The 21,679-nt window shown below is 40.1% G+C and overlaps 1 long non-coding RNA gene across 2 annotated transcripts in view; it reads left to right on the top strand.

Moving 5' to 3' along the window:
* The window catches only part of LOC108350950 (uncharacterized), a 98,317-nt gene that overhangs the window by 5,690 nt on the left and 70,948 nt on the right, over nucleotides 1-21,679 (top strand). Inside the window, exon 3 of one of the 2 annotated variants that reach the window (XR_005504706.2) lies at nucleotides 1,973-14,423. The exons of the other annotated variant lie outside the window; for it this stretch is intronic. This is a non-coding gene — a long non-coding RNA (uncharacterized LOC108350950). Of the gene's footprint in view, nucleotides 1-1,972; nucleotides 14,424-21,679 lie in introns of those variants that run through there. 2 annotated transcript variants of the gene reach the window in all.

Raw genomic sequence — 21,679 nt, 5'->3', positions numbered from 1 at the left:
ATACACACACACACAAACACACACACACACACACACACACGCTCGAGCGCACACACACAACCCAAATTCTTAGGAAGTTTATGTCTGGTTAACAGAGTAGAGCTTCCATTTTCTTGTCTTTTAAACAACACTATGCAAAGAAACTTTGTATTCCTGTTTAATGTCAACTCAAAAAGTACTGGCAGAAAATATGCTAAGGATTTTTTTTTAATGTGGAAGCACTGTCATTGCAAACCCATTGTCTTGGCCACCAAATAGGCAAAATAACAACCTCCAAATTCTATTGCTTATGTGCCAGGAGGCCCATATGACCATCATGGGCAAGTCTTTCCACATCACCTACCACATACTTCATGTCAGTTCATTCATTCATTCAATTAATATTGACTGAGCTTCCACAGGGAGGCTGGCAGAGGGACAATGCTTCCTATTGAGAGGATCATGTGACTCATTTGAGTCCATCAGAAAATATCCACGGAGGGATCCAGAAAAAGGTTACTGTTTGTGGTGGCTTCTCTCTCCTGATAATGCATATTGTGCCAAAAGAGTTACTAGGAGTAACTTTTGAGACTTGGCATTCGTCATACGTGTTCACAGTCTGGTCAGTTCCTGTTGTGATGTAGACTCTAGTACACTCAGTGGAGTGCTGATGACAAGCAGGCTTACAGACCTGGCAGTGTACCTTGACCTGGATGGACGCACATTCCAGGGAAGCCTTGGTACTTAGACTGTGGAGGGAGAGAACTGGTTCTCATGCACAGAGCAAATTTTATCATGGATTTCTAGCACCTGTTAATGACTACTGACTATATGAAATTTTTCTATAGTACTTAATGTCTATGAAGTACTAAAAATCCTGACAAATGTTTACAATAGAACCAGTAAGATTACAGACTTTTGAGTAACACTATGTTATCTATCATTTGAACATTGAATGTCCCCTCAAAGGCTGGCTTCAATATCTTTGAGGGTGTCCTCTCAAAGGATATGATAGGACCTTGGCCATTTCCTTCTTGTTTACTACTCCTGATAAAGTCAGTGCTGTTCCGCCATGCACTCCTACTCTGAAATGCTTCCTTAGCATAGGCATGAAGATACACACCGATCAATGATGGGCCAAAATCAACTCAAATGAAAACTAAAGTGACTATTTTCTATTATTTGAGAATTTCATACATGCGTGTAATATATTTGCTCAAACACACCCTTTCATTCTATACCTCCTTTCCCTCCCAACTTCATGTACTAACACACACACACACACACACACACACACACACACACACACACACACACACTGAATTAGCTTAAGGCTATATGTGCATGGTTGTAGTAGAGCTCTACTTGAGCAGGAGTAGTTTCTCAAGGTCTGCATCCTTGAAGGCAACTGATTCTCCCTTCCCCAGCCTCCATCAACTTTCAATAGCTCTTGGCTAGAGGTGGGCTTCATGACTCCCTCTCTTGTCAAGCTGGGACTTAGACTGACTTGACCTTGTATGGTTCTTGGGCATTCAGCCTTGGCTTCTATGGGTGCATATGTACAACAGCACTCTCTTGTTCAGCAGCTTTTATCTTTCTAAGTCAATTAGCATAAATATTTCAATGAACTAATAGAAAACCAACACACAGTTTTATTTTTAATTTGATTTATATACCGTTACAAAATTGTCAAACTGTCAAAAATACTAATGAATGTCCACAATAGAAGTCTTCGAATGACAAATTTTTGACCATCCCTGAAACAGTTTGGATATTGGATTTCCCTCAAAGGTCCTTAGAAGAGTGTTATTAAAACAAACCTTATTTGCGTGTGTTGTGGAGATCTGTCATATGAGCTGAAACATTCCCTCCTAAAGGGGGGATGAGGGAGCTCGTAAGGCTCAGTGTCTTAGAGTTTCTATTGCTGTGATGAAATACCACTACCAAAAGCAACATGGGGAGAAAAGGATTTATTCCAGCTTATCATTCTCAGGTCGTACTCCATTGCTGAAGGAAGTCAGAGCAGCAATTCATGGCAGAAACCTGGAAGTCATAAATGAAGCCATGATGAAGCCACAATCATGGAGAAGTGCTGCTTACTGGTTTGCTCATCCTGCTGCCTACTTGCTTATAGCACCCAGAATTACCAGATTAGGAATAGCAACTTCTCTCAGTGAGCGGGAACTTCCATATAAATAATCGAAACAATGCCCCACAGGCTTGCCCACAGGTTAATCTGGTGAGGACATTTTCTCAATTGCAGTTCCCACCTCTCGAATGACTCTGGCTTTCATCAAGTTGACATATAAATGCATTACTATTCATCTCCATTTTTCATATTCCTCTTTCATTTAGCTCCAAGACCTCATATTAATATTAATATCAAAATAATATTAAACATTATTAAAAATAAAAATTCCAACTTTTAAAAGTCATGCAGTCTTTAAAAATCTAAACACTTTAAAAGTCCAGGCTCTTTAAAATATCCAAAGTCCCCTTCAAAGTTCAAATTTTCTCTAAAATATTCAGTCTCTCTCAATCTATCTGATGTCTTTCTAGAATACCCAGTCTCTTTAAAAATTCAGTCTCTTAACTGTGGACTCATGTAAAATCAAAAATAAAGCTACATAATGTCTTACTCCATGAGGGAAAAAGCACTGTCACATCCACATCAAATACTGAGTCCAGTGGCTATAGAGCTCAGTGCCAAACCCTGTGATTCATTCACATACTTCTGGACTCTGAAGGGCCTGGTCACTTTTCTGGCTCTACCCTTCGCAGCACACACAGCTTGTCTCCTAGGGTCAGGCCAGCTCTACTTCATAGCTGCTGCAGACCTTGGTTTTTGGTGGTTGTCCCGTGTACTGGCTTCTCCAATTTTTTGGAGTCTTCAGTGGAGATATGCTTCATCTTCAATAATAGCCTCTCCTGGGTTCTCTTTGGGAACTATAATCCTGAAACATAGTTCTAACCAAAGCTCAGTCTTTTATTTCCATATCAATTCAATCATTTACCCAGGTTTCTTTTTTTATTATCCCACAAATCAGCATTTTATGATTTTAGGCCCTTGATTCTTAGAAAAAGACAAGTACACTTTTAGTATAGCAAATGAACTCAGAGATCTGTCTGCCTTTGTAAGCACAAACAATAAGTTTAGCTGGATAGGATCTTACCCTGAATCACTACTCCCTAAATCTCTTTATCTCCTTCCTTAATATCTTTCTGACAAGCTGACTCATTAGTGTAGCTGCCTCTGCTGTGTTTTTAGATTCGTGAAGCCCCTCAAACAATTCACACTGCAATCTTATATTTTGCATAGTTGAGAAATCCTGTAAAGGACAGCTCTTAGATTGATCTATGTATTTTTGAACTCATGTTTTCAGAATTATTTCCTACAGCCTTTAGGGCTGTTCTGAAGGTGGTCAGAGCATTACCATTTTGCTGACAACATTAGATACATTCTCAGAATCAGGCTGTTCCAAATTATCATGGAATCATTAACATTAGCAGGGAGAATATTTCCTAGAGGAGAAACATGAAGTAGATATATATATATCTATATCTATATATATAGATATAGATATAGATGTAGATGTAGATGTAGATGTAGATGTAGATGTAGATGTAGATGTAGATGTAGATATAGATATAGATATAGATATAGATATAGATATAGATATAGATAGATATACACATTATAATGCAAAGAAGCCTTACACCTATAGCAACCATCAGCACTTGTGGGGGCCCATGTCTTGCTGGCTCTGCTCCAGGGGCAGGAATTGTGTCACACCATCCCTTCCATGGTGTACAGGACATGGCAAGATTTCACTGCAATGATGCTCTTCACCACATATAATTTTTCATACCCAGCTAACCAGCACCACAGATTCGTAAAACAATATATCATACCTGCCCAGGAATGCACTATCCACAGTGAACCGGACCCTCCAATATGTATCATTAATCAAGAAAATGCCAATAAACTTACAGGATAACTAAGACAGACTTGGGTAGAATTGTTTCCTTGGTCTGCCATCAGCATCCAATCTAGGGTAAATAAATGTTTGTTCAGATGTCCCCAAGAAAAGTCAACAGCATAAGACATATAACTTATGTAAGAATTTATAAATATTCTTGATGAGCAAGAGAATTTGAAAGCAATGGGTCCTGTGCACATCATAAATTTCTAAGCATATAAACTGTAGTGACTTAAATAGGCATTGGTGATACATATTATATGAAGGGACAGGTATTCAGCACAAGACAACCAAAGACCAAGTTCTTGGCACAAAGGAGATGTATTTGCCTCAGAGGGACAAAGGTCAAGGAATAAGAGACAAAGATAAAAGATAGAGGATGAGGGAGAAGGGAATGGAAACAAGGGAGGGGGAAGGGATATTTGTCCCAGAGGGACAAAGGTCTGCCTCTAAATAGAGAGGAGATAGACACGGCCCATAGGCAAATGATAGTTTATAAGGGTAAAAGGTGAAACTCCGTGTTAGGATGAGGTGTTTAATTTTTAATTGAGTAGATTAATTAAAGCAGTCAAAGGAGGCTTTTGATTGCTGGAGTTTCAATCTGGGATAGCTGGACCTTGGTATTCAGCCTAAGGAGGAGGAAGTGGCCAAATAAGGGAATAGACCTTGATGGCTAGCTTTAGGAATGCAATCTAAGGGTTTTTAGCAAGGCAGATGGAATGGAAGAGAAGGGCAAGGCCTGACAGAGCCATGCTTGGCCTGGACAGAGTCCCCTCACGATGCATTTTACATCTCATAACTGCAAGTTTTTAACGTTGAACAAAAAAGATAATTAGGGTAGAAGAAATCTGAATTGATGTTATGTTGAGTGAGTGTGTTACCTCAAATTAGCTATTAGAACAGAGAAAATTACCTTAATGTTTTCTTGCTATTAACATTAATTTAACATTCCTTAGAGTTCTTTCTCAGTTTCTTTGGCATCAGGAGATGCCAAGCTGTACAATAATGGATTTACTTGTAAAAATACTGAATTTTTAGTACACGCATTGCTTAAGGAACATAAATGAGTTGAAGCACCCCTGTGACACATTTTGACATCCCATAGAAGATCAAGCGTAAAGACTGTACAAATCCGAGCAGGGAAAACCAGGCATCTTTGCCCTGATCAGGCCATATCACTTGCCCTTGTTCTGTATCCTGGACATGGCTGTTTCCATGGGAAAGCCAGAGTCCATTATTCCTCCGTAGTACCTCATCTGTGTCCTTTCCTTCTATAGAGTGAACTCAGAGGTGCTTTCCACGATGTAGAAGTGTGAGGGTGCCCCAAAGGACGTACTTGTGAGTCCACTGTCTTTAAATGGAATAGTGCATTCTACCAGAACAGGTACACCTACAGGACACACACACACACACACACACACACACAGAGAGAGAGAGAGAGAGAGAGAGAGAGAGAGAGAGAGAGCACCGGATAGTTTATTAGAAAAACTTGGGAAGAATGGGTAGGAAGCTGGCAGTTTTTAGCATAGCTGTGACAGCAGCTTTTGCAAGTGAGAAGAAATGCATGCAGCATTCATCACATGGTCACAGTTTTATTTTCTCCAGTTTCAGTTACTTCTTGTCAACCACAGTCAAAATGGAAAGATTCAGAAATAAATAATTTTTAAGTTCTAAAAAGTGCATCATTCTGAATACTATGATGACATTTCACACCATCTGGGTCTATTCTGTCCTGCTCTAGACACGCATCATCTTTTATCCAGTGTATCCATGCTGAAGGTGCTAGCTGCCCATCAACTGTGTGGCAGGTACCTCAGCTATCAGACCCACTCTAGTGATACCACAGTATTTACACTCAGGTAACCCCTACTCTGCCTAATAAGGACCCCACAGCACAAGAACAGTTGCAAAGGAGGCATCAGGGCACAAAACATGGAAGGACAGATTACTTTTAGAGAATGAGTTATGAACAGAACTAACACATGTTATTTCTTGACTCAGCATTCAGTTGTGGGTGTGAGACTTTGCAGAGCTCTTATTCCTCTGCCATGGCAGTTGACAACGTTTTATACAATCATGAGTTTCTATAACTGGCTCCTGAGAGGAAGAGATTTGGAGCAAAGCCCCTAGCCTGTGCATATGGATATTTGGTGCAGCACTGAAAATAACTTTATGATAGCGTGTCACTAAGATTTTGGGATTGTTTCTTCAAGAATCATATCCTTGGTTATTCTTATTGATGCAGGTGTTTTGAGGGTCACAATTAGATTATGAATTCCTACTCTGAAGTTAAAGGTTGACTGTAACTGGTTCATATATCCCTATTGGCTCTGGTGGGCAAATCAGTTACCTTGTGCACAAAGAATTCAAAGATTTTTTAAAAACACTGTGCTGAGTCAGCGGCTTCCCTCTCTAGATACTTCTGCCCCAACTGCTACTCCCAGAAACCATTTTCTTGAGACACCTCAAGCCAGTGACGTGAAAAGGTACTTTTACAGTAACGTAATTCCTCTAGACTGACTAAAGGAAAGAGAGTCAGAACTAAGTGTGCATTACGCAGGGTGGAAACCTGCCTGGAGCTTGACTCTGCAGGGGAACACGGGCTCACATCCTGAATTAGGCCAGGAGAAGCAGCAAGAAGATGAAACTGCGTTCAGACGTCATATTCAAACGCAGTGCCCTTCCCTTCCTGATATTTAATGCCCAGTGCCAGTTAAACACACTCGTCCTGTTCTTTATGCTCTCTATTTCCTCTTTCCAGTTCCAATGTACCCAGAATGCACTTCTGGCCTCTGTAGGCACAAGACATGTGGTGCATGTACATACAAATGGACAAATACTCACAAATGTAAAATGAAAATAAATCTTAATAAAAAAAGAAGATACCTGACGGAATTTTTTTAGAGTGAAGACAAAAATAAACAAATCTATGAAGCCCCAAGAAACGTGTAATTCATGATAGAACAGTAACTTTTAAAATGAGGAATAAGAGGACACAATGCACTACAAAAACATTAAATGACTCGATTAACGTATACCTTCCTATAGTAATACTGAATATTGGTGGTATAACCAATCTAATAAGTCATAGACTAGTACAATGGATAAAAATATCCAGGACCCAAGCTGGTGAGATGTTCTCAGTGAATAAAGATACTTATGCCTGGAGACGTGCATTTAATCTCCAAAATTTCGGATTCAATTTTCAGATCCCCAGAAAAGGTGGAAAGGGAGAACAAATTTTACAAAATTGTTCTGTGAGCTCCACATGTACTCTCTGGCTCACGTACCCTTCCATATACAACACAATCAAAATAATAAGTAAAAGTTTACTTTTTACAAACATGTTTAAAAAACAAGAACTATTTATTTGTTGCTTCCAAGAAATGTACCCATAAATCAAAGATAGATATAACATTAGAAGTAAAAGATGAAAAAATATTCCAAAGAAAGAATACCACCCCCCACTGGGACACTTTGAAAGCAGCACTGAGGGAAATGTATTGCTCTAAATGCTTATATTAAGAAATTGACAAGAATTATAGAGCAATAGTCACAAAAACTGCATGGTGTTGGTACAGAGATAGGCAGAGGGATCAATGGAATAGAATTGAAGACCCAGAAATGAACCCACACACCTATGGTCACTTGATCTTTGACAAAGGAGCTAAAATCGCCCAATGGAAGAAAGATAGCATTTTCAACAAATGGTGGTGGTTCAACTGGAGGTCAACATGTAGAAGAATGCAGATCGATCCATGCTTATCACCCTGTACAAAGCTTAAGTCCAAGTAGATCAAGGACCTCCACATCAAACCAGACACACTCAAACTAATAGAAGAAAAAGTGGGGAAGAGTGTCGAACACATGGGCACTGGGGAAAATTTCCTGAACAAAACACCAATGGCTTATGCTCTAAGATTAAGAATCGACAAATTGGACCTCATAAAACTGCAAAACTTCTGTAAGGCAAAAGACACTGTCATAAGGACAAAACAGTAGCCAACAGATTGGGAAAAGATCTTTCCCAATTCTACATCTGATAGAGGGCTATTATCCAAAATGTATAAAGAACTCAAGAAGTTAGATTCCAGAGAGCCAAATAATCCTATTAAAAAATGGGGTAGAGATCTAAACAAAATATTCTCAGCTGAAGATTATCGAAGGCCAAAAAGCACCTAAAAAATGTTCAACATCCTTAGTCAGGGAAATGCAAATCAAAACAACCCTGAGATTCTACCTCACACCAGTCAGAATGGCTAAGATAAAAAACTCAGGTGACAACAGATGCTGGCGAGGATGCGGAGAAAGAGGAACACTCCTCCATTGTTGGTGGGATTACAAACTGGTACAACCATTCTGGAAATCAGTCTGGAGGTTCCTCAGAAAATTGGACATTCCACTACCTGAGGACCCAGCTATACCTCTCTTAGGCATAAACCCAAAAGATGCTCCAACATACAGAAAAGACACATGCAGCAGCCTTATTTATAATAGCCAGAAACAGGAAAGAACTCAGATGCCCTTCAACAGAGGAATGGATTCAAGAATTGTGGTACAACTACACAATGCTATCAAAAATAATGTCTTCATGAAATTCATAGGCAAATGGAATGAATTAAAAAATATCATCCTGAGTGAGGTTACTCAATCACAGAAAAACACACTTGGTATGCATTCACTGATAAGTGGATATTAGCCAAAAAGCTCGAATTACCCAAGCTGCAATCCACAGACCACAGGAAGCTCAAGAAGAAGGATGACCAAAATGAGGATGCTCCCACTCCTTCTTAAAAGGGAAAAAATATCCATAGTAGGGGATATGGAAGCAAAGTTTAGAGCAGTGACTCAAGGAATGGCCATTCAGAGCCTGACACACAGGTGGTCTATATATATAAACAGCCACCAAAGCTAGATAAGATTGATGAAGCTAAAAAATGCATGCTGAAAGGGACCAGATATAGATCTCTCCTGAGAGACACATTCAGAGCATGTCCAATACAGAGGTCAATGCTAGCAGCAAACCACTGAAGTGAGAATAGGTCAGACCCCCTTGCGGGGAATTAGAGGAAGTATTAAGAGAGTTGAAGGAGCTTGCAACCCCATATGTACAACAATGCCAACCAACCAGAGCTTCCAGGGACTAAACCACTACCTAAAGACTGTACATGGACTGACCCAGGGCTCCAACTGCATATGTAGCAGAGAATTGCCTTATTGGGGCACCAGTGGAAGAGGAAGCCCTTGGTCTTGCCAAGGTTGGACCCCCAGTGCAGGGGAATATGGGGGGGGCAATAAGGGGGATGTATAGGGGAATACCCATATGGGGGAGGGGAGGGAATGGGGGCTTATGGACAGGAAACCAGGAAGGGGAATAACATTTGAAATCCAAGTAAAGGAATATATCTAATAAAAGAAATTTTTTTTAAAAAAGCTGTAAAAACAGGGAAAAAAGATTATTCATCATGACTAAGTTGGCTTTATCCCAAAAGTCAGAGAATGTTCAACATGTATCAGTTAATAAATGTAATAAATCATATGACTTGATGATCAAACGATCATCTCAATAGATAAAGAAAAATATGCCAATAGTGTTTTTGAATGCTATTTAATAACTCTATTAGTTGTTAACATGACCCAGTCAGCTCCCCAATAATTGAGGCAGAGCACAATTACTGGGCAGATTACCCTTAATCTGTTTTTTCTATACACTAAACTGTTAACTCCCCAATTGTACTCCCCAAGTACTTCCTGTCTGAGTCTTACCTGGCTATTTCTGCTCCACCAGACCAACCTTAAGGGGCATTTCATTCAGCCATGTGATCCTGGTACATCATGTCTAATGGAGACCTCCTGTTCTCTCTGTCTTCTTTCCCCTTCGCCTTCTTTCTCCTCCCAACTTTTTGCTCTGTCATTCTCCTCTCTCCTTCTCCAGGTGGTCCCTACCTGTGCCCCCCCCCCCAGCCCAGAAAACGAAGCCCTGCTACTCTCCCCAGTAACTAGCCACATTTATTTATCCAGTCAGAGAATAAGGTGAGCAAAGTTTATATAGCATCATTTGGTATATGTGAGGATCTGCTCTTTGGAGAGCAACCAGATCTTGGAGGACAGTATTTAACATTTGAATACATAGCAGCACCAGACCAACCCCCAACAAAAATCTTTGACAAAACCCAACATGTTCTCATGATAAAAAAAAAAAAGTCCAAGAGAAAACAGAATGGGATGGAACACACCTCAACATAATAAAAGCTTTATATGACAAACCCACAGCTTTCACCCTAAATAAAGCAGAACAATTGCACTGAAATCAGGGATGAGAAAGGGCTGCCTGCCAGCGTCGCTCTTTGCAATGTAGCACACAATGCAGTAGCCTCGGCAATAAGTCAACAGTCAGAAATTACAGGGATGCAAATAAATGAAGAAGCCATACTCCTTATTTGCAGGTGATATGGTGTTATCCCTAAGAGATCCCCCAAACTCCACTAGGAAACTTCTAGAAATTATTAATAATTTCAGAGTGTGGTAGGATGCAAATCATCTTTTAAAAATCAGCAGTTTCTCTAAATTCCAAAAACATATGCTCAGAACAATCACATACCTACATTCTCTCTAGTTCACATTGGCCCGGTGGAAAATAAACACCTAGCAATACCCCTTACCGATGAAGTTGAAGACCTCCACAATGAACACTCAGACTCTGAGAATGACACTGGAAAATGAAAAGGCATCTCATCCTCACAGACTGCTATATTAATAGTGTGAAGATTGCCATTCTGTCAAAAATTCTATTTATAGGTTTAATACGATCTTAGTCAAAATATCATCTCATTCATCACAGATATAATATATTATTCATTTGGGATACAAAAACCCTGGGTAGCAAAGCAATCCTGAGCAAGAATAATAATGTTGGAAGAATTATCATTCCAAATGAGAAGGTTACCTTACAAAGCACCAATAATAAAACCAGAATAGTACTTTCATAAAGCAGACTTGTAGATCAATGGAATAAAATAGAAGACCCTAAAATGTGGATGTATAACTAAAATCATCTGATATTTGATTCCCCTGCAAAATCAAAAGAAAACAACAACAACAACAAAAAAAACATACACTGGAGAAAGACATCTCCAATGAATTGCTCTTTGAAAAATTGAATGCCTATATGTGGAAAAATGATGGTAGGCCCACATATATCACCTTCCACAAAACCTAACTCCAGATGAATCAAAGGCCTAAACCTGAAACCTAAAAATGCTGAGAACAAAACATAAGCAGGACCCTACAAGGTATGGGTGTAGAAAAGACTTTCCGAATGGGATTCTATTTGCCCAGGACTTAAGACCAGCAATTGATAAGTGGGTCCTCATAAAAATAAAAAGTTTCTGCACAGCTAGGAATCAAGCAAGCAAAAAGGAAGCTCACATAAGGGGAGAGAATCTTTCCTAGCTGTACATCTGACAGATAATTAATATCCAGAATATATTTTAAAACTCAGAAAAAAAGTCTAAAAAGTGACCCTGTTTTTAAAAAAAAATGGGTCTGGGACCTGAACAGAGACTCTCAGAAAAAATAAAAATGACTAAAGAGTATCTCAAATAGTGTTCATCACACTTAACAGTTAGGGAAATGCATTTGGACACACAGCAGCATCAGACAAAACAACTTAGAGAGTTCATCTCACCCTAGTTAGAATGGCTAACAAAATAACCAACAAATGTTACAGAGGATCTGGGCAAAGGGGAAGCCTCGCTCTTGTTGGTGGAATTGCACACATGTGCAGCCCTGTGACATCTGGAAGTCACTGATGAAAACTCTCAGGATGCTAAAAATGAATCGACCATAAGACCTGGCTTTCCCACTCTCCTACACATGCAAGAAGGACTTCACATCCTACTCCATGGATCCCTGATCAGCCATGCTCCCTGTTACTCTATCCACAATAGCTAGGGGATGGAAATCACCCAAATGCCCTCCAGGGGATAAAGCGTAATAAACTGTGGCACATATATTTAATGGAATACTATTTGGCTGCAAAGAAAAATGAAATCATGGAAACCATTTGCTGGTAATTGAATGAAACTAGACAATACTATATTGAGGAAGGTAACTCAAAACCTGGAAGATGATTGCTGCATGTTCTTTCTCATGTGTGATTTATAGATTCAAATCTCTAGATCTTAATCTATAACCTGTAGGAGCCACAGGGACCAGAAACATAACAATGGACAATGGAGGGAGGGGGATTCTAGAAAGGCAAATAACAGGATATAGGTGATGCAAAGGAACAAATGAGAAAAAATGAGGGGGCAATTTTAATTAGAGAGGGTAAAAGGGGTCGATACAGGAGAGGGAGAGAAGATGGGAAAATAACAGTAAGGATGCCAGAAATAGCCACTATATATACATATACACATATACACATAATATTTAAGTGAATTTATCTTACTTGAACCAACGATGTTGCCCTCAAGAGACATAGACTATGTATTTAATGGCCAAATATTAAGCAACTCCATTTCAAGTACTTGGTCAGTGGAGTCCAGGAGACTCCCAAAACCTTGGTTCCTTCCTCCCAGGGTTGAAGCTAATTACCTGCTGATGAAAACACCACAATATTGCACACAAAACTTGGTGGATCTGAGCTGGATCTGACCTAAACGCCTCTTCCCTGAGGACTAGCTCTCACAGTATAGGAAGGCATATAAACAGTCAAGGAAGGGAAGCAGCCTAAGAACCACAACACAGTAAGATATCCCCAAAGATGTGACAGATGTACTAAGATCATGCAGTAAGTGATAGCTGTCTAATTAGATGTAAGGCCAACTCAACAGGAGGGAAATCACTCATGATACTGGACAACTAGCCAACTACCCAGGGATAGTCTGACCTAAAGCAAAGAACACAGGAGAAGGAACAAAAAAGACACAAGTAGGCAAGGAAGACTTCAAAGTAGTTTAATTGCAGATCATACGTTTCCACATGTAAGAGAACCTAAAAAGAGTTGGAAAAACTCTCCTTCTTCTTCTTCTTCTTCTTCTTCTTCTTCTTCTTCTTCTTCTTCTTCTTCTTCTTCTTCTTCTTCTTCTTCTTCTTCTTCTTCTTCTTCTCCCTCTCCTCTCCCTCTACCCCTCCCCCTCCCATCTCTCCCTCCCCCTCCTCCTCCTTCTTCTTCTTCTTCTTACATGCTTCTGACACACATGTCAGGCAGGAAGAGCCTCTCCCATTCCTGGTTCCCAGGCTGTGGTCAAGACCCACCAGTTGTCAGTTTTGAGGTCTCTACAGCCTACCAGCTTTGAATCATGATAGCCACTCCCACCCCCTAGCAACTTGTTTGTAGTGATTACTACAAGGATGGCCTCATATGTTTTTCCATCAACAGATCATACAGAAATGCTAAGTAACCCAGAGGATATCCTGCCCCAACCCCTGTGGCTCATTAAGGCCAACCCTGGCTAGCAGTATACCAGCTTCTGTTTTGGGAAATTCACTCTCCCATTCATGGCCACAGTGATGGAGTCCCTGAACATTTGGCCGTATCCCCCTGGGCATCCTATTACGGTTTCAATAGGAATGGCATCCACAGACTCATGTGGTTGAATGCTTGGTCATAGAAGTGGCATTATTAGAAAGTGTGCCCTTGTTGGAGGAAGTGTGTCACTGTGGAAGTGAGCTACGAGATCTCATATGCACAAGCCATGCCTAGTATGGCAGTCCCCTTCTGTTGCCTGTAGATCAAGATGTAGAACTCTCAGGTCCTTGCCTAGCACTGTGGCTGCCTGCATGCCACTATGTTTCTTGCCATGAGGATAATGGACTACCACTCTGAAACTGTGAATCAGCTTCAGTTAAATGCTTTTCTTTATAAGTGTTGCCATGATCATAGTGTCTTTTCATAGCAATAGAAATCCTAACTAAGACCCCTACATATTATGACCACTGGTGACCTTGCTTTGGCAACTATTCATGCAATCTGACCAGGCCAGTGCAGTTCTTATCCCTGATATGGCAGACCCATGAACCATCCCAAATCTCTGTGGTACTAGGCAGGAGCCCTGCCTACTAGTCCCACCTGTCCCATGCCATCCACTCTGTAAATAAGGGAGACTGTAGCATGATAGATACTTGCAGGACTGGAAATAGCCCCTTCTTTTCTCACAGAACTGAGCTTCTGTGATCTGATAACTGTGCCTTGCTCCAAGCAGAAATAAAATTCCCAACTAATGTAAAAACAACAATAACAACAAAACTCTTAGATGTGGTAAACACTTCTGCAGAGTGGCAGGATACGATGTGGAGAGTCAAAGATCACCAGCCTTCCTACACAAACAGCAACAAATATACTAGGAGAGAAATCATTCCCTCCTGTTTATAATAGTCTCAGAGAGAAGGGGAAGGGAAGAGGAAGAAAGGAAGGAAGGAAGGAAGGAAGGAAGGAAGGAAGGAAGGAAGGAAAGAAGGAAGGAAGGAAGGGAGGGAGGAAGGAAGGGAGGGAGGGAGGAAGGAAGGAATATTGATGAAAAGCTCTTGAAATAAAACATCAAGACATAGATCTCTGAAATGAAAACTTTGAACACTAAAGAAAGAAGTCGAAGAAGGCATTGAAGATGGAAAGACCTCCCGTGCTCATAGATTGGAAGAATCAGTATTTCCAAATATTACCAAAAGTGACAGGAAAATGACATCCCCATCTAAATTGCAGTGTCATTCTTTCCAGAAATATTCCTTAAAAATCTTAAAATACATATGGAAGCACCCAGATAACCAAAGCCATTCCAAGTGAAAGGAATACGCCGGGGGAATCATCTTACCTGATTTTAAGATAAACCAGAATGACACAGCACAACACCAGACACATGAACAGACATTCAGATGAACAGAACAGAATAGAGGGCACAGATCTAACCACACACAGCTATGGCCACTTCACTTTAAAAAAAAAAAAAAGCCAGACTACACATAGAGAAGAGACGGCCTCCTCAGCATATAGTGCTGGGCAAAGTGAATATCCTCACACAGAAGAATGAAAGTATATCTCTATAACTCACCTTGCACAAAAATTAAATACAGATAGAACAAAAGCCTAGATAGAAGACAGACACTGAACCATTAGTGGGGGAAAGTACAGAAAAGCACTTCAGGACACAGGCTTAAGCAAGGACTTTCTGAAGCAGACTCCAATCGCTCAGGAAATAATGACAACAGTTGTCAAATAGGATAAGCTCCTGACCAGCAAAGGAAATAGATAAGCAAGTATAAAGTTGGCTTTAAATAAGAGGGAAATCTTTGATAGGCATACATCTGACAGAGCCCTCAGAGACAAAACAAGCAGAAATCAAACAGTCTGATCAGTAACTGGTTTCTATTGCTGTGATACAATATCATGACCAAAAGCAAGTTTGGGAACAAAGGGTTTATTTAAGTTTAGAACTAGTACACTATCTATGGAAATCAAGGCAGGAAGTCAGTGTAATTCCTGCAGAAATTGAAGCAGAAGCCATAGGGAAACGCTGGCTACCGCTTTACTCTTCTTGACCTAATCAGCCTGCTTTTTTTTTTTTTTTTTTATTAACTTGAGTATTTCTTATATACATTTCAAGTGTTATTCCCTTTCCCGGTTTCCGGACAAACATCCCCCTCCCCCCTCCCCTTCCTTATGGGTGTTCCCCTCCCAACCCTCCCCCCATTGCCGCCCTCCCCCCATAGTCTAGTTCACTGGGGGTTCAGTCTTAGCAGGACCCAGGGCTTCCCCTTCCACTGGTGCTCTTACTACGATATTCATTGCTACCTATGGGGTCAGAGTCCAGGGTCAGTCCATGTGTAGTCTTTAGGTAGTGGCTTAGTCCCTGGAAGCTCTGGTTGCTTGACATTGTTGTACTTTTGGGGTCTCGAGCCCCTTCAAGCTCTTCCAGTTCTTTCTCTGATTCCTTCAATGGGGGTCCTATTCTCAGTTCAGTGGTTTGCTGCTGGCATTCGCCTCTGTATTTGCTGTATTCTGGCTGTGTCTCTCAGGAGCGATCTACATCCGGCTCCTGTTGGTCTGCACTTCTTTGCTTCATCCATCTTGTCTAATTGGGTGGCTGTATATGTATGGGCCACATGTGGGGCAGGCTCTGAATGGGTGTTCCTTCAGTCTCTGTTTTAATCTTTGCCTCTCCCTTCCCTGCCAAGGGTATTCTTTTTCCTCATTTAAAGAAGGAGTGAAGCATTCACATTTTGATCGTCCGTCTTGAGTTTCGTTTGTTCTAGGGATCTAGGGTGATTCAAGCATTTGGGCTAATAGCCACTTATCAATGAGTGCATACCATGTATGTCTTTCTGTGATTGGGTTAGCTCACTCAGGATGATATTTTCCAGTTCCAACCATTTGCCTACGAATTTCATAAACTCGTTGTTTTTGATAGCTGAGTAATATTCCATTGTGTAGATGTACCACATTTTCTGTATCCATTCCTCTGTTGAAGGGGATCTGGGTTCTTTCCATTTTCTGGCTATTATAAATAAGGCTGCGATGAACATAGTGGAGCATGTGTCTCTTTTGTATGTTGAGGAATCTTTTGGGTATATGCCCAAGAGAGGTATAGCTGGATCCTCAGGCAGTTCAATGTCCAATTTTCTGAGGAACCTCCAGACTGATTTCCAGAATGGTTTTACCAGTCTGCAATCCCACCAACAATGGAGGAGTGTTCCTCTTTCTCCACATCCTCGCCAGCATCTGCTGTCACCTGAGTTTTTGATCTTAGTCATTCTCACTGGTGTGAGGTGAAATCTCACGGTTGTTTTGATTTGCATTTCCCTTATGACTAAAGATGTTGAACATTTCTTTAGGTGTTTCTCAGCCATTCGGCATTCCTCAGCTGTGAATTCTTTGTTTAGCTCTGAACCCCATTTTTTGATAGGGTTATTTGTTTCCCTGCGGTCTAACTTCTTGAGTTCTTTGTATATTTTGGATATAAGGCCTCTATCTGTTGTAGGATTGGTAAAGATCTTTTCCCAATCTGTTGGTTGCCGTTTTGTCCTAACCACAGTGTCCTTTGCCTTACAGAAGCTTTGCAGTTTTATGAGATCCCATTTGTCGATTCTTGATCTTAGAGCATAAGCCATTGGTGTTTTGTTCAGGAAATTTTTTCCAGTGCCCATGTGTTCCAGATGCTTCCCTAGTTTTTCTTCTATTAGTTTGAGTGTGTCTGGTTTGATGTGGAGGTCCTTGATCCACTTGGACTTAAGCTTTGTACAGGGTGATAAGCATGGATCGATCTGCATTCTTCTACATGTTGCCCTCCAGTTGAACCAGCACCATTTGCTGAAAATGCTATCTTTTTTCCATTGGATGGTTTTGGCTCCTTTGTCAAAAATCAAGTGACCATAGGTGTGTGGGTTCATTTCTGGGTCTTCAATTCTATTCCATTGGTCTATCTGTCTGTCTCTGTACCAATACCATGCAGTTTTTATCACTATTGCTCTGTAATACTGCTTGAGTTCAGAAATAGTGATTCCCCCTGAAGTCCTTTTATTGTTGAGGATAGCTTTAGCTATCCTGGGTTTTTTGTTATTCCAGATGAATTTGCAAATTGTTCTGTCTAACTCTTTGAAGAATTGGATTGGTATTTTGATGGGGATTGCATTGAATCTGTAGATTGCTTTTGGTAAAATGGCCATTTTTACTATATTAATCCTGCCAATCCATGAGCATGGGAGATCTTTCCATCGTCTGAGGTCTTCTTCAATTTCTTTCCTCAGTGTCTTGAAGTTCTTATTGTACAGATCTTTTACTTGCTTGGTTAAAGTCACACGGAGGTACTTTATATTATTTGGGTCTATTATGAAGGGTGTCGTTTCCCTAATTTCTTTCTCGGCTTGTTTCTCTTTTGTATAGAGGAAGGCAACTGATTTATTTGAGTTAATTTTATACCCAGCCACTTTGCTGAAGTTGTTTATCAGCTTTAGTAGTTCTCTGGTGGAACTTTTGGGATCACTTAAATATACTATCATGTCGTCTGCAAATAGTGATATTTTGACCTCTTCTTTTCCGATCTGTATCCCCTTGATCTCCTTTTGTTGTCTGATTGCTCTGGCTAGAACTTCAAGAACTATATTGAATAAGTAGGGAGAGAGTGGGCAGCCTTGTCTAGTCCCTGATTTTAGTGGGATTGCTTCAAGTTTCTCTCCATTTAGTTTAATGTTAGCAACTGGTTTGCTGTATATGGCTTTTACTATGTTTAGGTATGGGCCTTGAATTCCTATTCTTTTCAGGACTTTTATCATGAAGGGGTGTTGAATTTTGTCAAATGCTTTCTCAGCATCTAATGAAATGATCATGTGGTTTTGTTCTTTCAGTTTGTTTATATGATGGATCACGTTGATGGTTTTCCGTATATTAAACCATCCCTGCATGCCTGGGATGAAGCCTACTTGATCATGGTGGATGATTGTTTTGATGTGCTCTTGAATTCGGTTTGCCAGAATTTTATTGAGTATTTTTGCGTCGATATTCATAAGGGAAATTGGTCTGAAGTTCTCTTTCTTTGTTGTGTCTTTGTGTGATTTAGGTATAAGAGTAATTGTGTCTTCGTAGAAGGAATTCGGTAGTGCTCCATCTGTTTCAATTTTGTGGAATAGTTTGGATAATATTGGTATGAGGTCTTCTATGAAGGTTTGATAGAATTCTGCACTAAACCCGTCTGGACCTGGGCTCTTTTTGGTTGGGAGACCTTTAATGACTGCTTCTATTTCCTTAGGAGTTATGGGGTTGTTTAACTGGTTTATCTGTTCCTGATTTAACTTCGATACCTGGTATCTGTCTAGGAAATTGTCCATTTCCTGAAGATTTTCAAATTTTGTTGAATATAGGTTTTTATAGTAAGATCTGATGATTTTTTGAATTTCCTCTGAATCTGTAGTTATGTCTCCCCTTTCATTTCTGATTTTGTTAATTTGGATGCACTCTCTGTGTCCTCTCGTTAGTCTGGCTAAGGGTTTATCTATCTTGTTGATTTTCTCAAAGAACCAACTTTTGGTTCTGTTGATTCTTTCTATGGTCCTTTTTGTTTCTACTTGGTTGATTTCAGCTCTGAGTTTGATTATTTCCTGCCTTCTACTCCTCCTGGGTGTATTTTCTTCTTTTTGTTCTAGAGCTTTTAGGTGTGCTGTCAAGCTGCTGACATATGCTCTTTCCTGTTTCTTTCTGCAGGCACTCAGCGCTATGAGTTTTCCTCTTAGCACAGCTTTCATTGTGTCCCATAAGTTTGGGTATGTTGTACCTTCATTTTCATTAAATTCTAAAAAGTTTTTAATTTCTTTCTTTATTTCTTCCTTGACCAGGTTATCATTGAGTAGAGCATTGTTCAATTTCCACGTATATGTGGGCATTCTTCCCTTATTGTTATTGAAGACCAGTTTTAGGCCGTGGTGGTCCGATAGCACGCATGGGATTATTTCTATCTTTCTGTACCTGTTGAGGCCCGTTTTTTGACCAATTATATGGTCAATTTTGGAGAAAGTACCATGAGGAGTCAGCCTGCTTTTTATGCACCCTAGGACTACCTACCCAGGAGGGGCACCACAATGGGCTGCGCTCTCCCACATGAATCACTAATTAAGAAAATGTCCCACGTGCGTACATGCAGTCCAGTCGTACAGAATCCTTTTCCCAATTGTGCTTTCCCCTTTTCAGGTAACTCTAGCTTATGTCAAGCTTACAAAAAAAAAAAAAGTGAGCAAACAAACAAAAATCAGGGCAGCATCTCACCCTAGTTTCAGGTATTCAGAAAATAAACAGACACTGGCAAGGATATTGGCAAAAGCAGACGTTTTATGGACCACTGGAGACAGTAGTGGCAAGGTAAACTAGTCTAGCTCCTGTGGAAATGAATCCGGAAGCATCATAAAAAGACTAAAAATAGACCCTATATGACTCAGCTACACCACTTCGGTGTTGACCCAAAGGACTCCAAAGTGACATATCACAGAGACAGTTGCACGCTGATGTTTACTGCCGCTCTATAACAAGAGCTAAGCTATGGAATCATCCAAGCTGTCTAACAATCACTCACTAGATAAAGAAAGTTCAGTCTATCCACATAATGGAATTGTTTTCAGCCATAAAGAAAAATGAAGTTACGTCAAATGCAAGAAAATGAATGCAAATAGAAATAATCATATTAAGCCAGTTTTGGCAAGATAACTATTTTTTCTCATTTTGATTCCAAGAATATATATAATGCATATAATTATGTATGAGTATATGACATGAATGCAGAGGAAAACTGTCTAGGGAAACAAAAAGGGCAAATGGGGCAAAGAAAGGAGGATTGTGGGGAATGTGCTCAGTGTGGAACACTGTTCTGTGGAAATACAGCTGTGTGGAAATATTCCTAGGGAACAGCACATGTGCAGTGAATATACACGATAAAAACTCAACAGACAATATTCCAGAAGAGCAATAAAGCTTCAAGTGTATGAACTCAAAGCGTAGCAAATGTATTTTGTGGTTTCGGATTCATCGCAAGTGGTGTGTTGCAATGTGTGTAATGACTACCCACAGTAGAATACTTCCCATCCAATTGCTGTTTTCCAAATTAACAAATTCCCCCCATTGAAACAAAGCTTTCATGCAAGTAAGATTAGACGGTTTTATTGGAAATATTGCAGAGAAAATAAAAGATCCATCAAGTAGGACAAGCCAAGCACACAGAGACACACATATTCACTCACAGGCAGGCAGTCTCACACACACATACACACACACACACACACACACACACACTCACAAACACATACATACTCACAGACATGCACTTACACATATGCACATTCACAAACACATACACACATTCACCCACACACACTCACAAACACATGCACACTCACAGACATACACTTGCACATACACACACTCACAAACACATGCACACATTCACACACACTTACAATCAGACACTCACAAACACACACATACACTTACAAACACACACACACACACACACTTCTGTAGAGTCAAACTTTTCTCATTCATTCTTAGTCTGAAACCCTGTCAAAAAGATACCTAGAAAGGTTATGAACTTTCATTATAACCCATTGATCTATTCACAAGAGTTGCTTAGTAACCAAAAATCTAGAAAGCATAGGTCCCCCAGAGTTAAATGTTAATGCAAAAAGAGACCTGAATGTCCAAAGCACTCAGGGATTTGCCAGAAGAACTGACTCCATGATGTCTGTGCAAGTAACACAAGAGAAAACGGATTCTGCCAACTACACAATTTCCTCTTAGAGAAGACAGGTTTTTTTTTTGTTCTTTTTTTTTTTTTTTTTTTTTTTTTTCCCCGGAGCTGGGGACCGAACTCAGGGCCTTGCGCTTCCTAGGTAAGTGCTCTACCACTGAGCTAAATCCCCAGCCCGAGAAGACAGTTTTAACACTGTTTCCCCCTGTGAGATTTTTCTTAAGGAAAAAAAAATGTTCCTAATTAGAGCTGCCTATTAGTAATATGGTTAAAAAAATAGAAATGGGTTTCTGTGAAGATCTCCCTGAGTTTCTGTAAATAAATTTGGACCACTTAAGTATATTTGGTAAGATTTGCCTTTTTGTAGGTTGCTGATAAATAGGCAGCATTTGTTCTAAATGATAGAAAATGTCTACTGCAGCAGATAATCTATGAAGACTTTTCACACTGCAGCAAAACCACGGTCTTACTGTCATGCTCTGGTGCCCTCAGGATTCC

Source organism: Rattus norvegicus, chromosome 5 (assembly GCF_036323735.1).
Source record: "Rattus norvegicus strain BN/NHsdMcwi chromosome 5, GRCr8, whole genome shotgun sequence".
In the NCBI taxonomy this organism is placed as follows: domain Eukaryota; kingdom Metazoa; phylum Chordata; class Mammalia; order Rodentia; family Muridae; genus Rattus; species Rattus norvegicus.
Note: the sequence above shows the minus strand (reverse complement) of the source record. Positions and strands in the feature narration are given on the sequence as shown.